Source organism: Microtus ochrogaster, unplaced genomic scaffold (assembly GCF_000317375.1).
Source record: "Microtus ochrogaster isolate Prairie Vole_2 unplaced genomic scaffold, MicOch1.0 UNK87, whole genome shotgun sequence".
In the NCBI taxonomy this organism is placed as follows: Eukaryota; Metazoa; Chordata; class Mammalia; order Rodentia; family Cricetidae; genus Microtus; species Microtus ochrogaster.
In genome coordinates this window covers 696,903-708,776 of record NW_004949185.1, presented here as the reverse complement: position 1 = coordinate 708,776, position 11,874 = coordinate 696,903, and positions in this window count along the sequence as shown.

Sequence of the window (11,874 nt, the reverse complement as noted above, 5' to 3'; positions counted from 1 at the left end):
TTTTTTTTGAGACAAGGTTTCTCTGTAGCTTTGGAGCCTGTGCTGGAACTAGCTCTTGTAGACCAGGTTGGCCTTGAACCCACAGAGATCCGCCTGCCTCTGCCTCCCGAGTGCTGGGATTAAAGGAGTCACCTGGAGAGAAGTTGTATTTTTAACAAGCAGAATTATTTGAGATGTGGCTTCACCCTATAGCCCAGGATGGCCTGGGACTCAGAGTCTCCACCTGCCTCACCACCCCTGGTGAGGGATTACAGGGATTTCCCAGGGACTGCAGGCATGTGATGTCAAAATCTTTAAGGCTGTGTTTCAGGCTAATTTGTGTTGCTGTGATAAAATGCCCAGGAAAACCACTTAAAGGGAAGAAGGTTTCTCCTGCACCTGGATCCTAGACAGAGGCTCCCAAAGCTACAGCCCAGGGTGTAGGAGAAGGCCCTGGTAGAAGCACGGGGGTGGGGGGCTCACTCCACAGCAGCCGGGAAGCAGAGGATTCGTAAGTGAGTTCGTGGTACTAGACCTGTCTGCAGGTCACTGGGGCAGGTGAGGCAGGCTGGCCAGGGCCAGGTCCATCGTGGCAACTGGCCACTCCAATACCCAGAAAGCTGAATCCACAGACCTACCACAAGAAAAAAAACTATGACAGAGTTGAAGCTTGGGGGAAAAAAATGACTTCATGCCCTCTCTCATGACTCATGTGTTTTTTTGGTTTGGGTTTGTTTTAGTTTTTTTTCCCCCTACATTCTGCCCTTTTTTTATTCGTAGGTTTTCTGCCTCCTGATAATAAATTTCTCTGCCGACACAGTAAGCCAGATCAAGCTGAGTTGAGAAAGTATAACAACAAGTAAATTGAGCAAAACAACTCCCAGGCGGGTTCTAGAGTTCCAGAAATCGAGGCCAGAGAAGTCAGGCACCCAGGGCAGAGTAGGAAAGTTTAATAGATTGTAGGCAAGAGGTCTGCCACAAGCTGGGTTTGTGCCCAAGTACGATCAATAGCTGAGTGCTTAGGAGGGGACTTGGGTGGCTGGGTAACGGGAGGAAGTCAAGAATGTGGAACTGGGCTTTTTGGTATCTTTCCTTTGTTAGGAGACACTCTGAGTGGTCAGGAGAGAGAGAGGAGAGAGGGAGGAAGGAGAGACAGAGGAGAGAGAGGAGAGAGGGGGAGAGAGGGAGGGAGAGAGAGAGAGAGGAGAGAGGGGGAGGGGAGGGAGGGAGAGAGAGAGAGAATGAGAACACATGGCTTCCAGGACCATGCAGGGGTGAGCCAGAGGCTCCAACCGAGCACTTATCACCTAACATTACCCCGTTTGATCTCGTTTCTAAATTTTAGACTATACTCATTTCAAGGAGGAGAAGGACTTTGTGAGCTGAATGTATTCTCTTCTTCCTCTGTTTAAAACTTTATCAAGCCTGTCAGTGGTGGCGCATTCCTTTAATCCCAGGACTCAGGAGGCAGAGACAAGCAGATCTCGGTGAGTTAGAGGCCAGCCTGGTCTACAGAGTGAGTTCCAGGGCAGCCAGGGCTACAGAGAAACCCTGTGTTGAAAACAAAATAGTAATAATAATGATGATGATGATGATAAATAGTTCCGTTGGAGCCTCCAGCTCAGTCCTGCATGATCCGGGCAGGCCCACCCCCACCCCTCTCTCTCCAAACCCTTACCTGCTCAGAGTCTCCTAACAAAGAAAGGCACCAACAACCTAGTTCCACACTCTTGACTTTTACAACTTCCTCCCCTGTGGCTGCCAGCCACCCAAGACCCCACCTAAGAACTCCACTTTTGACCAAACTTGGGCACAAACCCAGCTTATGGTAGGCAGGTCATCACTCCTTGACTACAATCTATAAAACCTTCCTGCCCTGGTTCTGGTGCACAACTTCTCTGGCCTCATTCTCTGAAACCAGTGAATCCACCTGGGGTTGCTTTGCTCAATATACCTGTGGCTATGCCTTTTCAACTCTGGTTTACTGCACTGTGGAAAAACTTATTATGGGGGGTGGACAGAAAACCTATTAAGAACAATAAAATTATATCAAATCATCCTTTCTTCATGCTGTATACTGTGTAAAGAAGTTTCTTTGTCTTGCGGAATCTAATAGGAAATCTCCTGGATGAGAAACGGAAGACTGGTTGGCAGGTCAATGAATTTCCAGTCAGTCAGACATAGTCTGCATCGACAGTAGCCTTGTTAGCACAGTTTGGGTAAGTGCTGTGAGAGCTCCTTCTGCTCCTTCAGCCAATAGCCTTTAAGATGCCAGCCCACTTGGGCGCTGCCTTTTAAATTAAAGCAGCGGTAGCCATGTGCCACCACTGCCCGGCTCTCATTGACTGTTTCTAAAGCACGCCTCAATTTCCTTTTTTTTTTTTTTTTCTGAGACAGAACTTCTCTGTAGCTTTGGAGCCTGTCCTGGAACTAGCCCTTGTAGTGACCAGGGACTGACAGACCCCACGATACCCGGTGACCAGGCGTCCCTATCTATCGCTCACGTTAATGTGCTTCAGTTCCGATTTTGATGTAAGTGCTTTGCCTGGCATAGTTTTCCCAACCCTGCTGTAGCAATCCTCCACCACCTGACTTTCTCTCCCCCTTAATGTTTGTCGTATCAAAGGATAAACTGATGCCTTAGTTTAATACTGCGGGTGATGATTCACTAATACGGCTGATAAAGAGATCTGAAGCCTGACCAACTTTCTTTTAGACTTTTAACCCTTTGAGGTTACATAAATAAAGGCCTATTCTTGCCAGGTGGTGGTGGTGCGCGTCTTTAATCCCAGCACTTCAGAGGCAGAGGCGTGCAGATCTCTGTGAGTTCAAGGCCAGCCAGGGATGTTACACAGAGAAACCCTGTCTCAAAAAACTAAAACTAAAATAAACTAAGCTAAAATAAAGGAATAAAGACACACTCTTTTCTCAAAGTGGCGTCCCCTTTGGGCACAGTCTCCAGAACTTTTTTTTTGTCTGAGTCAGGGTTTCTCGGTAGCTTTGGAGTCTGTCCTAGAACTCACTCTGTAGACCAGGCTGGCCTCAAACTCACAGAGATCCGCCTGCCTCTGCCTCCCGAGTGCTGGGATTAAAGGCGTGCGCCACCACCACCATCCGGTCACAGTCCCCAGACTCACATGCCAGGCTTTGGGTATTTCTCTCTTGAATTTGACCATTTCAGAAATGACCCATACACCTAGTTATGGAGAGGACAGCAGTCTTGGCTGGCGACCCTTCTGCCAGCTTTGATTGGATTCATGCAATGCACCTGGGAGATCAACGGGACTCCTGCTCACCTGTCACACGATGCTCACCGGCTCATGGAAAGCCGTGTGATTTCCTGTTACAGAATATCTGTCTATAGGGCTGGAGAGATGGCTCAGCGGTTAAGAGCACTGCCTGCTCTTCCAAAGGTCCTGAGTTCGATTCCCGGCAACCACATGGTGGCTCACAACCATCTGTAATGAGGTCTGGCGCCCTCTTCTGGCCTGCAGACATGCAGGCAGAATGGTATATTCTAAATAAATAAATCCTTAAAAAAAAAAAGTGTCTTAGCCAAGGCGCCCTCTGGTGGCTTAATGAAGAACTGCATGGCCAATAGCTAGGCAGAAATAAGTTAGACAGGACTTCTGGAGACAGGGAGGACCTGGGGAAGAAGAAAGGCAGAGCTGCCATCCGGACAACAGAGAGGGAACTAGAGGTAGAAGATGGAAGAGAGGTAACACCACGTGGCAGGACACAGATTAAAAGGTATGGGTTAACTTAAGTTATAAGAGCTAGTTGAGACAAGCCTAGGCTAAAGGCCAAACTTTCATAATTAACAAGTCTCTGTTGGCAGATGGCTGCTTGTTCGTTCCCAGCTGCCCAGACCTGAAATAATCACTCAGAAACTATATTATTTAGATCACTGCTTGGCCAATAGCTTAAGCGTATTTTCTAGCTATCTCTTATATCCTAAACTAACCCATCTCCATTGATCTGTGTATCACAGGTCCTGAACTACCGGCAAAGTTTCAGCAGGCTCCAGGGGAGGCGTCTGTCTCCTGGGGTGGCTACATGGCTTCCCCCTGACTCTTCCTCCTCTCTCCCAGCGTTCAGCTTAGTTTTCCCACCTAGCTCTAGTCTGTGCTGTCACAGGCCAAAGCACCTTCTTTATTCATTAACCAATCAAAGCAACACATATACAGAAGGACTTCCCACACCAAGTCTCTGGGTCATTATTTACAGGATGGTAATCCAAAGATAGTCCAACAAGAAAGGTTGTTACAGTTCCCCATCAAGAGGAACTCCCTCTTTAGATCATCTGATCTCCAACTCAAAGATCCTCCTGCCTCTGCCTCTCTCCTGAGTGCTGGAATCAAAGGCGTGCACCACGACTGCCCAGCTGCTTGCTGATATCTTGCTGCAAGAACTGCACCACTGTTTCGAGTAAGTGAAGCCTGCGGGAGACTGGGTGATCAATTCTGTGTCCTTAGACTGAACTTGGCGATCATGGGAGACGCCTCTGAGGTGTGTGATTGAAGGTGCATTTCGCAGGTTTGTCTGACTGCAGTGTGGTCCCTGAGGACGCTGAGCGTGAGGTTAAACATGGGAACTCAAGTTTGCCTGTGATGACATCCTCAGCCATGTGCACCCAGGCATGCTGATCTGTGGGGAGGCAGGATTCTTCTCCACTGGGAGAAGGGGGTAGACACAGTCTGAAGGACGCTCGTTTAGAAACTGAACTCAGCTCTGGAAACTTTTCCTCAATACTCTTCCTAAAGTGTGGTTTTATGAAAGGAAAAGTCTGAGTCAGAGAGCTGGCTCAGGGCTCAGGGGGTAAAGGAGCCTTATGACCTGAGTTCAATCTCTGAGAACCACATGGTGGAAAGGAAGAGCTAACTCCCAAAAGTTGTCCTCCGAGTTTCACTGGAGTGCCGTGGTATGTGTGTGCACATGTATGTATAACATAAATATACGTAAATAACATGCATGTATAACATGAATACACGTAAATAACATGTGTGTATAACATAAATACAGAAAAGGCAAAAGCATACCCAGGAAATAAATATCTCTGGGGATACGCTTCAGGGGCAGAGAGCCTGCTGAGCACTTAAACCCATCACTAAGGGAGCCAAGGCAGAAAATCTTCCTGAGTTCCAGGTCTTCCTGACCTGTACCGTAAATTCCAGACCAGCATGGATTACACAGCAAGATGCTGTTTTTAAAAAAACCAAACCACAAACAAGATGGTACACACCTATTATTCTAGAGGTAGAGGCAGGAGGATTGGGAATTCATTGTCATACCCGGCTGGGTACAAATCGTGATCCAATTACCCCTAAAGGCTCCACCTCTGAATTCTGCAATAAGGGGACCAACCCCTTGAGCTCCTGGAGACATGCCTGATTCAGACAGCAACAGTGGGCAGGCGTCTTTTTCTTCCTCAGTTGGCAAGTGTTCCTATGACCGGCATTCATCGTCTCGAGTTACAAGGCGACAGTTTGAGCAACAGCTGTGGATCACAAACACCCGTGTTTGTGAGACTCTTGCCAAAAGGAGTGACAGGAACTGAAAACAGAGGCTGGGCCAGGTGGGCTCCCCGCCATCAGACACGGAGCTCTCAGCGGACTGGGGACTGCTGTCCTGTAATCTCTACCTGAAAGGATGTGGAACGCACTGATGCCTGCTCAGCTGAGAGAGGTGAAGGACTAGAAATCACCAAGAAGGTCCTCGGACTCCCGAGTGTCCTGCCTCAGTTCCCAACTGCCCAGCGTGGTGGGAGCAACGGGGCTCCGGCTCTACTTTGCCGCACCTGCTGTCTCTTTGGGAAGTGGTCCCTGCAAACATGAATACATACTAGCATCCCAGGGACCCTTCTCTAAGACTGCCGTCCGCCCCTCCCCCAGGCTGGGGCCCAGCTCTTTCAGAGATGGATCCTGTCCAGGTCCCACTGACAGCGCCGAGAGGCTGAGAGGCGTTGACGCCAACTCCCTCTCTCTTCTGGCTCTCTTGCTAGCTCTCTCTCTCTACAGCACCCCGAATTCTCTAGATTCCAGGGAGGGAGTTATCTCAGTCTCCAGCTGCTTGTGAGCAGTGAGCGGAGCATTCCACACACGCCACACCGCGCGGAGACGGGGAAGGAGCCAAAGACCTACGTAGCCTCTCACTTGGGTAGAGGGAGGAGGCCACGCAAGTCTTCTCCTGCCCCCAGAGACTAGAAAAGCCAGCCTTCTCCAGCAGGGCTCAGGGGCCACCATCCCTCTTCATCTTTTTCTTCCCTATGGATCCACACTGGCCTCCTGAGGCACCAACAAAAGCAAGTCCCTTGTGGGCTAGAGTAATGCCTCTGATGTTTAAAACCCGCACTGCTTTGGCACTGGACCCGGGTGCAGTTCCCCAGCTCCCCACGCCCCCACAGCGGCTCACAATGTGTTTCACCCCAGATCCAGGTCTGAGGCCTTCTGTTGAAGTCTGAGAGCGCAAACCCATACTCAGTGAGCCACAAACACATATAACTAAAAATAAAATAAAATAAATTTTGTAAATCTGTCCTCAGGCCAAGTGCTATGGTGTATACTTCTATCCCCAGTCTCTTAGGAAACTGAGGCAGGAGGATTATTTGAGCCAAAGAGTTCGAAGTCATCCTGGGGAGGACCCTAGGGAGACCCTGTACCAAAAAAGAGAGGGCCGAGTGGTGGTGGTGCACACCTTTAACTCCAGCACTCAGGAGGCAGAGGCAGGAGGGTCTCTGTTAGTTGGAGGCTAGCCTGGTCTACAGAGGGAGTTCCAGAGGGAGAGAGAGAGAGAAATACTACGTGCAAGGCCTGGGAGTAGAACGATAGAATTCTTCCTTAGCACGAGGCCCAGAGTTCTGTCGCCAGAACTGCAAACGGTTATTTTTTTAAAATCTCCTAGTCAAGCACGGTGTCTCCTACCTGTACAGTCACATCACTTGGGAAATGGAGGCAGGAAGGTTAAAAGGGTTATCCTGAGCTACGAAGCTAGCCTGTGTTATTTCATACTTTGCCCAGAAGAATGAAGAAAAAATAAAAAGAATGTCCTAAAGACCCTCCATAGTGCACCTTCAGCTCAGAGCTGAGGTCCCCTCACCCCCCACACCCCCATAGGCCCAGCAGCAGCAGCAGCTGTGGCCAAGGACGGTGGCACTGGCAGGGGAAGTCAGTTTTCTGACCAGAGAGCACAGACTCCTGAGAGGCTGAGCGAGTGAAACAGACTTTGCTTTTCTTTACCCAACCTCACCCGCTCCTCGGCACCCCACACTTGCAAACCAAGGAAAAGGACTTTGGACTCCCTTCGCCTAGGAGGCCAGAGTTCAGGCTTTTGTTTGCCAGAGCCTTTAGTGCCTTGTGAGGGTGGTGGGGTGGGAAGCAGGCAGAGAGCCCAGAGCCTTTGAGGGCAGCCCCAGAGGAAGGTCCCTGGGCTGGGAAGCCACGAGGTCCCTGGACTGTCCCTTGTTCCACAGCCCAGGTCAGCTCGAGGTCCAGCAAGACCTTAGGGGTGGCCAGCTGCAGAGTGGGTAGGAGCGCCCTGAGGAGCGGTGCCCTGTCGTAGAATCCTGAGTCCACAGATAACCGTATGCAGACAAGCAGGGAGTCCATGCCACCGGGAGACTGGGATTTGGGCATAAGAACACATGAGCAGCCAGGCGGTGGTGGTATACACCTTTAACCCCAGCATTCAGGAGGCAGAGGCAGGCAGATCTCTGTGAATTTGAGGCCAGCCTGGTCTACAGAGTGAGTTCCAGGACAGGCGCCAAAGCTACACAGAGAAATCTCATCTGGAAACGCGAGGGCACACACACCACCAGCTCTGAACGGATGGAGGCTGATGCAGACCACATACAAACCTGAAGATGGACAGAGTAAAAAGATGGCTGCCTGGCTCCAGGGAGTAGGGGGCACCTGGACGCCTTCTAGGGCCCCTCCTCGGACCCACAAAGCCAAAAGCAGCACCTGCTTTGTTCTGTCCGTTTCACTCCGCTCTCCGCTTCCTGCAACATTGATTTTCTTTCAGTCTTTTATTTAGGGAGAGTGTCTCTACCCACTGAATTCTGGGATTAAAGGCGTGAGCCAACCCTGCCTAACCAAGTTTTAGTTATTTTTCTCAGTCCTATTGCTGCTGCTACAGAGTTAGCCAGACATGGGATTTGAAGTCAGTTTGAGACTGTACAGTGAGACCTTGTGTATCAACAATACCATCAATTCAAGGCATCTCCATCTTTAAGGGTTTTCTTCTGCCTGTCTCAGCCAGGGTCACAATCGCCGCAATGAAACATCTCAGCCAAGTAGCTTCCACATCACTGTTCATCATCTAAGGAAGTCGGGCAGGGACCTGGAGGCAGGAGCTGATGCAGAGGCCAGGGAGTGGAGCTGCTTACTAGCTTGCTCCCCATGGCTTGCTCAGTCTGCAATCTTATAGAACCCAGGACTATGGAGGCCAAAAAAGGCCCATTTCCATGCTAACCAAAGGTCAGAGAGTTGGGACTTGTTTCTGGTTCCTTCAAGGTTATTTTGCTTCTACCTCAGACAAAAGTCCCCCCTAGCTATAAATCAGAGTTCGGCTCTCTCAAGGTTATTGTCAACAGGTGTGGCTAGTTGCCAGACCTTGTGCTCCAGGAAGAGAGAAGTAGATTGTTCCTTCCTCAAACAAGAGGATGGCAATGGGCTAAACTCTGGAAATGTAAGTCACCCAATCAAATGTCTTCCTTCATAAGAGTGTCTCTTCACAGCAATAGAACACTAACAAGACAATGACCTACAGACTTGTCCGTAGTCCCATCTTATGAGGCATTTTTAGGACTGTGGCTCCCTCGTCTCAGGCGGCTTCAGTTTCTATCAGATTGACATAAAACTACCTAGCACATTGCCCCAATGTTTGAGGGTTATTTTTTTTTACCCCGTTTTCTTTCTCATTCACTAACTTGTTTATTTGTTTATTTTTTGTTTGGGGGGGTGTTAGTTTTTTGTTTTTGTTTTTTGTTTGTTTTTTGCATTTTGGTTTGTTTTGAGGCAGAGTTTCTCTGAGTAACAGTCCTAGCTGTCCCAGAACTCACTTTGTAGACCTGCCTGGCCTCAAATCCACAGAGATCCACTTGCCTCTGCCTCCTAAGTGTTGGGATTAAAAGGTGTGTGCCACCATGCCCAGCTTAAAACGATTTTTAAAAATTTTTGTGTCCATGTCTACCTCCTGTGTGAATGAGTGCCCCTCATGCACAGGTGTCCATGGAAACCAGAAGAGGGAGTTAGATACTCTGGAGCTGGAGTGATGAGCAGTTGTGAGCCCCTTGATGTAGGTTTAGGAACCAATCTCAGGCCCTCTGGAAGAGCAGCAAGTGCTCTTCATCACTGAGCCTTTGCTCCATCCCCTCATTATCTACAGGATTGGAGAGGTAGCTCAGAGGGTTCAATTCTCGGTACCCACGAACATCAGTAACTCCTGGTCTAAAGCACCCATCAACCTCTTCTGGCCTCCCTGGGTACCAGGCACACTTGTGGTACACAAACACAAGCACAACACTCACATAAATCCCCCCCCCCAAAGGAAAAGGAGAATGGCTGGGTGAGGGACGTCAAGCCCGCACAGGGGTGCTGGGTGTCCTTTAGCCCTCTGGTCTCCAGGTCACAGGCATTCTACCACATCCACTGTGAATTCCCCCAAAACCACGAGCTGTGCCCGCTGGCTCCAGCTTGCTGACAAGACCCATACCTTCCGTGTCCTACATCTGTCTGTCTTCAGCAAAAGTCACAGAGTAAACATTCACCTACTGAGTGCTCAGGAACAGCAAGGAAACCTCCGTCACAGATTCCCAAGAGGGTCCAGCACCTCATCTCCTGCATCCTCCCCCACCCCTGACAATCCGCAGCGTTGCCTTGAACACGGCACTTTTCTACAAAAGCATACCATTCTCTTCTCCTCATCCAGGGGATTTCTCAGCCCCATGGCCCTGAAATCCCCTCAGAGTTCCTGGATGGCTTCCAGGCTGGGGCGAGCAGTGCTTTATACAGAGGTGCAGTGAGTATGGAATTACAGGGTGCTCTTTATGCCGTTAAGTTGAAGCCAGTCTAGTCCCTGGGGTCCTGTTCACCTTGCACGGCCCCTCCGCAGCCCTGGCTTTGACTGCCCCTTCACTTCCTCAGCCCACACACCCTGAGCCACACCCTTGGTGGCTGTGGGATTACCTTTCTGTACCCTGTGAAGATGTGTCTTTGCCAAGGTGCCTTCCGGTTGGTTTAATAAAGAGCTGAATGGCCACTAGCTAGTCAGGACAGGGCAGGTGGGATTTCCGGGGACAGAGAGAAGATGAGGAGATAAATCTAGGCACACAGAGATCAGCAAGATGCGGGACCAAGTTGGGTTTACAGAATGGAGGAGAGGTTAAAAAAAGCTACATGGGATCTCTGTGAGTTTGAGACCAGCCTGGTCTACAGAGCTAGTTCCAGGACAGGTTCCAAAAAGCCACAGAGAAACTCTGTCTCGAAAAAACCAAAAAAAAAAAAAAGCTACATGGTAGAATGTAGATTAGAAGAAACATGTTAATTAAGTCATAAGGACCAGCCTAATCTAAAGGTCAAGCTTTCATAATTAATAAGACATCTCTGTGTTGTTATTTGTGAGTTACCAGCCCCAAAATAAAGTCAATCAGCACTTGTCTCTGTAACACCTGGTAGAGCAAGGGGAATTTGGCAGTGGCCCTGGACCTTTTGTTTGGTTTTGTGTTTTTAGTTTCAAGATGGTTTTTCTGTGTAGCCCTGGCTGTCCTGAAACTCACTCTTTAGACCAGTCTGGCCTCCATCTCAAAGATTCGCCTGCCTCCCAAGTGCTGGGATTAAAGGCGTGCGCCACCACTGCCCTGCTGGCCCTTAAATTTTTAATCCCACGGTTGGTGCCTTCTAGAGCGTGGCAGAATTCATCCAGAAGCTGGGGCTCACGATTCGGTTTCCACACACCTCTCCTCCCGCTGCTGGGTCTCCAACCACGATCTTGTGACCCTGACAGCAAATGTGAAGACCCTGTGGCATTTGGAAAGAGAGATAGTTGCCCCTCTTTTCCCCCGGAACATTGTCAAGGGTTGTTACATACCTAGAGTCACGTGTAACTCAGAAGTGTGACAGATCCAAGCTGCTGCTGAAGACTGAGTTGAAAGCATCATATAGGAAAACTGATCCTAGAAAAGCCACTAGCAACGCACACACTTTGGAGCGTGCCCTCTAGGTGTAAGGTGTGGAAGGGGCGCCCCCTGGTGGCCTCCTCCTGAAGGAACTGCAAACCCCGCCCAGCACAGCTCCGCAATCTGCTATCTCATGCACAATTGGAAGGCTTTTCTTCTCCTGGAGCCAAGTTTCACTCCCGGCATTCTGTCCTGAACTGACACCCAGTTCCAGGAAGAACCAGCCTCTGGAACAAACTGCACAGGCGGCCCCGGAGACAGTCTGGCCGCGGGTTGTCTAAAGTAACGCTTGAGAAGACTGCCCACAAGGCTCCGCCCCGGCAGCCTGACCAGAGGCCCCGCCTGCAAAAGGAGCCAGACTCAGCCAGGCAGAGGGTCTCGCTCTCTGGATAGCAGCTGCCCCGCATCTAAACCATTAGTCTTTATATTTTCAAATACTCTGGGTCAGTCACGACTAGAAAATACTAAGTGGGAACTTCCAGAAACAAACAATTCATGCCTAGTTCTAAAGGCTGCCTATACTTCCCAGCGTTATAAATGTTCTATCATTGTTGTTGATCTCTTTATTGTACCTAATTAATCAGTGACGATAGGCATGACAACACATGCCTGTAACCCCAAAACTTGAGAGATTGAGACAAAAGGATGAGGGGTTCAAGGCCAGCCTGGGCTACGTGAAACCCTTTCTTTCTTTCTTTCTTTCTTTCTTTCTTTCTTTCTTT